Raw genomic sequence first — 6000 nt, 5'->3', positions numbered from 1 at the left:
TAAGTTCAACAAGGACAACTACAAGATCTAGAGGGACAAGAGGAAGATCTACATTAAAGGTCTTGGTAGAAAATATTGGAAACATGTGGGACACAGATATGTTGCTCCTAATACCACTCCCTTGACACTGGATGAACTCAAAGAGCAGCAAGAGATCAAGCAAGTTCTAGAAGTTATTATAAGTACCTTATCTGATTTTGAATATATTTATGTTCAAGGAATGGAGCAAACACATGAGGTTTGGGAAAAGTGAGAGACAATCTATGGAGGAGATGAGCATGAACAAAAAGCCAAAGAGGAAATCTTGAGAGGAAAGTTTGACGACATGAGAATGCAAGAAGGAGAAAACATAGCACAGTATGGTCAAAGAATCAAAGAAGTTGTTGGTGGAATAAAAAGTGTTGGTGACAAAATAGAAGATGATGGAATAGTGAATAAGATTCTTAGAACTCTTCAACCTCAATATGCTATAAGGGTATCCACTATCCAAGAACTAAGATCTATTTCAAAGGATAAGGTAATTGTTGATTCATTGATTGGTAAGCTTACAAATTTTGAGTTAATTAGTTTTGACAATAGTTTGACAAAATCTTTTGAGTTTGCCTTTAAATCTTTTGTTACCGGTTCATTTGCTAGAAAAGGAAAAGATATATGTCAAAATCATGAGTGTAGGGTAAGGCATGGAAGTAACCGAGAGAGTGAAGACACTGAAGATCAAGTGATGGAACTTGAAGCATTGCTAGCTAAAAGATTCCCAAGAGGCATTGGTAAATATAAAGGAGAACTACCTTTGAAGTGTTTCTCTTGTAAATAAATTGGTCATATTGTTGCTAACTATCCTAACAGCAATAAGAAAGAAAAGTTTAGAAGATTCAAAGGAAAGGGCAAGAAACATTGTTATGTTGCAATAGATGAAGGTGTCATCGATGAGGAGTCTGAAGATGAGGAGGACAATAAAGAAATTGTGTTTGTAGTCGTAAAGGAGTAACTGTTTGATGAAAAGGAACTAGTATCTCATATAAAGAACAATGATGAGTGGATTATAGACAATCTCTTCTCATGCCACATGACCGGAGACAAGAGTAAGTTCCTAACTCTTAATGAATTTGATGGAGGTGTTGTTAGATTTGGGAATGACTCTCCTTGCATGGTGAAAGGTAAAGGTTCTATCTCACTAAATGGGAAGAGTAATGTTGATGATGTATTTTGGGTTGATAGTTTAAAGCACAATCTATTAAGTGTTGGTCAACTAAATAACAAACGATATCTACTTGAGTTTAAAAATGGAATCTACAGAATTCTTGGAGGAAATTGTGAATTGATTGCTACCGGGAAGCAAACTAGAGGTAACTTATTTTATTTGAATAGTAATATCAATAATTGTCTAGTTGCTAGAATTCAAGATAGTTGGTTGTGGCATAAAAGGTGTTGTCATGTCAATTTTGATAATTTCGTTAAAATAAGTAAGTCAAATATTGTAAGAGGATTGCCACAAATTAACAAACCAGACAATGTAATATGCAAAGACTATAAAATGGGTAAGAAGACCTCTATTTCTTTCAAGTGCAAGAGTTATTCATCTAAGAATGTTTTGGAATTAGTACATATTGGTCTTTGTGGCCCCATGAGAACAAAGAGTTATTTTGGAGATAGGTATTTTATGCTTTTCATTGATGATTATTCTAAAATGATGTGGGTGGAATTTCTGAAGGAGAAATCAGAAGAATTCAATAAATTTAAAATATTCAAATCTTTGGTTGAGAACAAAACTGGTAAAAATTTGAAGTGTTTAAGATCAGACCAGGGAGGAGAATTCACATCTGATGAATTTGTCAACTATTGTGATGAATAGGGTATAAAGTGACAGATGTCTACTCCAAGAACACCACAACTGTATACACTTTAAATTGTGTACTAGTAAAGAAACGAAACAACAAGAAATCCTATGAGCTATGGTATGGTAAAACACCTTGTGTAAGTTATTTCAAAAATTTTGGTAGTCAGTGTTTTATTAAGAAAGATAACTACACTAGAAAGTTTGATGCTAAATCTAATGAAGGAATATTAATTGGGTACTCTACTAAGAGTAAGGCATATAAATGCTATAATAAGAGAACTAAGAAAATTATTGAAAGTGCTAATGTGAAGGTAGATGATCTATCTGGTAAGTCTGAAGGCACAAGCAATTTTGAACGTGAAAAGAACGATGAGAAACTTGTGATCATTGAACCTGAAGCTCAGAACAATGGAGAATTGACATGCAGAATTAGGTGCTCAACGAGTAAGAAATGACAGTGATCAAAACTAAATGGGTCTTCAGGAATAAGTTAAATGAAGATGGACAAGTTGTGAGAAACAAGACGAGACTAGTCTATAGAGGATATGCACAAGAAGAAGGTGAAGACTATGGTGAAACATTTGCACCGGCTGCCAGTTTCTAAGGAGTGAGAATGTTACTACCATTTGTAGCATATAAAGGTTTCAAATTCTATCAAATGGATGTCAAGTTAGTCTTTCTAAATGGGATTTTAGAAGAAGAAGTTTACATTGAACAACTGGATCATTTTTCCTTAACTGATGATAAGACATGGTATGTAAATTGCATAAATCTTTGTGTAGTCTAAAGCAGGCATCGAGCACATGGTATGAGAGATTACATGGACATTTGATCAAGATTGGATTCCAACATACCAATGAGGACAATAATATTTATCTGAAAACTGATGGAGACAAAAAGTTGATATCGGAAGTGTTTGTAGATGACAAAAATTTTGGTGGTAATGATGATATGTGTTTGGGTTTTTTTGATGAGATGAAAAAAGAATTCAAGATGTCTCTAATTGGTGAAATAAAGTTCTCTATTGGATTATAGGTCTAGAAACTGAATGGTGGTATTTTTATCTTTCAAAGCAAGTATATTAAAGAGGTGTTGAAGAGATTTGGCATGGAAGATTGCAAACTGGTAGGAACACTGATGGTAACAGGCTACAAGTTGTAAAAAGAAGATGATTCACCTGATGTCAGTGAAAAGGAATATAGATCTATGATTGGAAAAATACACTATGTTGTTCATAGAAGGCCAAAAATTGCTCTTGTTGTTGGATTAGTTGCTAGATTTTAAAAGGAGCCTAAAGAAAGTCACATGGTGGTTGTGAAAAGAATTTTCAGATATCTCAAAGGCATAGTTGACTATGGTTTATGGTATCCTTGCAAAGGAAATTTTGATTTGGATGTCTTTACTGATGTTGATTGGGAGGTAACATGGATGATAGGAAAAGAACAACCGGTGGAGCTTTTCTACTTGGTGGAAGATTAGTGGCATGGACGAACAAGAAACAAACATGTGTTTCTCAATCTACAGCTGAAGCAGAATATGTTGCTGCATCCGTGAATTGCAGATAGGCCATTTAAATGAGACATGTGCTAGAAGGATTCAAGATAGATATGTCTAAACTAGTGACTATTTATTGTGATAATACAAGTTAAATTAATATTTATAAGAATCTTGTACTTCATGCTAGAACCAAGTACATTGAATTGAAGTAGATCATTTTCTAACGGAAAGAGTTCAAGAAAAATAGGTAAAGATGAAATATGTGAAGAGAAAAGATCAGTTAGCTGATATCTTTACTAACCCTTACTGAAGGCTATCTTTGACTTTATTAGAGGTAAACTAGGGGTTAGACCCCTACACTGGAAGAACTAGATGCTAGAGAAGGCATCAATCCTATAGATTTTGAGTTTATCTTTCACTAAGGATTGATGAAGGTGTAGGCTACTTCATAGTGGGAGCAAGTCTGGTTTATTATTCTAATAAAGTTTTTTGAAAAGAGATGATGGAAGAAGCAGTGGACAAGTAACACATTTATACCTTTGGAATTGTTGTCAAATGAGGAGAAGAAAAAGAAATCAGATAGTTAGATATGGGAGAAGACAAAAGAAGTATCGGTAGATTGCAAAGCAAGTGGCAAATATTGATGTCACTCTGATTATATATCTGATTGATTAGTGTTGTCATCAATGCCAAAGGGGGGGATTGTTGGCATTTGGCATAACTAATACAACTAAGATGATGCAGATGATGAAGGTGAAGGATGATGTCTGAACTGGTAGAAATCAGAGGACTGAGTTTTTGCTTAGATGACATGATCAGTTATTTGTGTTGTCATTGATGGCAACCAGATAGTGGCAATTTGTGTCAAATAATGTTTTCTGATGATTTGGTTTGTTATCTAAGAGACTTTGTTTACCAAAAGATAAGATTTACCGAAAGAGAATTGTAGACTATGAAATAGGACTTTAACCAACAAAACAAAGATATTTTGGTTGGATCGGATGATTGGTAATGTTTGGTGATTTGCGGTTTGGAACATAAGCTTTTATCATGGAAAGGAGTATTTTATCGGAACCGCATCTCATGATGATTACCGAGAGGCATGTTTGGAATTTCTGATGGATTTTGGCTAAGGTTATAGTAGGGTTTAAGGATTAATGAAGAAATCATCAAACCGGTAATAATTTATGTTATGACAGTGATCAGCAACAAGTCTACATGGAAGAGGTAACATGACACAACCCGCATGAAATATTTGAAAAGTGTTTTGGTGCCATTTGTGGAGGGATTTATTGGGAATATGCAAAGCACTTAGTGGAATGTGCTATGAAACATATCGGATTTGTGTGATGAGTTATGGTCAACCAATGGTTGATATTGCATTGAAATTTTTTGCAATTATCTGTATATTGATCTTTATGATCTATATTGTAATTCATGTTGTATTTTAGGGTTTAGTGGTTGACCTAGTTGAGATAGCTATTTATGTTGACACAATTGATGTTCAATGTGTTAGTGGTCTTAGAGAATGTATTGAGTCATCCAAGTGGAGTGATAAATCTACCTAAGAGTTGTAGTGTACATGTACATGGTGGGATCTACCAAATCTGAACTAGCTACAAACTCACTCAATTTTTTAAAATTTGTTTCCATTGGTGTAGACATTGATTTGCAATCCATCATTACAAATCTCTTCAAGATATTTATGGTGTATTTCCCTTGACCTATAATAATCTCATTGGGTCTCTGTCGCACCTCCAATCCTAGAAAGTAATGCATAAGACCTAAATCCTTCATCTCAAACTCAGAAGCTAACACCTTAATGACAATGAGATGTTCTTCTCCAGTAAGAAATAAGTCATCAACATAAAGAACCAATATTAGAGTCTCACCATCAAATACCTTAAAGTAGATATTTGAATCTTCATCATTCTTGGAGAATCCCAAGCTCATCAAGTATCAATCAATCCTCTCATACCAATCATGAGGTGCCTGTTTAAGGCCATACAATGCCTTTTTCAATCTACATACGTGAGATTCCTTTCCATGAATCAGAAACCCATCTGATTGTTCATGTACACTTCTTCTTCAATTACAACATTAAAGAGTGATTTATTTACATCCATTTGGTGTGTCTTCCATCCTTTAGTTAATGCAATAGAAATAATAGTCTTGATGGATGTATAGTGAGCAATAGGAGAAAAGGTCTCATCATAATCTATTCCCTCTTTTTGAGAGAATACTCTAGCAATAAATCTTGCTTTGTACTTTTCAATGTTCCCATCAGCTATATGCTTGATCTTGAAAAGAAACTTGGAAGATACAACTAATTTCCCTTCTAGTCTAGGTACAACATCCCAAACATCATTCTTGGGAATGGACCGATACTCCTCTATTATAGCATCTTTCTACACTTGTTGAGTTGATGCCTCCTCAACACTAGAAGGCCCAAACTCAATGATGTGACTCATTAATGCCACATAGCCTAGAATTTTTTTTGGTCTTTTTCTTTCTCTGAATGTGCCTCATTAATGTTGTTGTAATTATTTCTCACTATGTTGATGACAACTTGTAATACAACTATGTATTTATAGAATAGGAGCCCACATGTTGGGAAATTGACTCCAGAAGGGGCGTTCACTAGGAAGAAACTAGATCTAAGGCCT

The sequence above is a fragment of the Cryptomeria japonica genome, unplaced genomic scaffold (assembly GCF_030272615.1).
Source record: "Cryptomeria japonica unplaced genomic scaffold, Sugi_1.0 HiC_scaffold_37, whole genome shotgun sequence".
Lineage (NCBI taxonomy): Eukaryota > Viridiplantae > Streptophyta > Pinopsida > Cupressales > Cupressaceae > Cryptomeria > Cryptomeria japonica.
The sequence above is the reverse complement of the archived record's forward strand: the minus strand, read 5'-3'. Positions refer to the sequence as shown.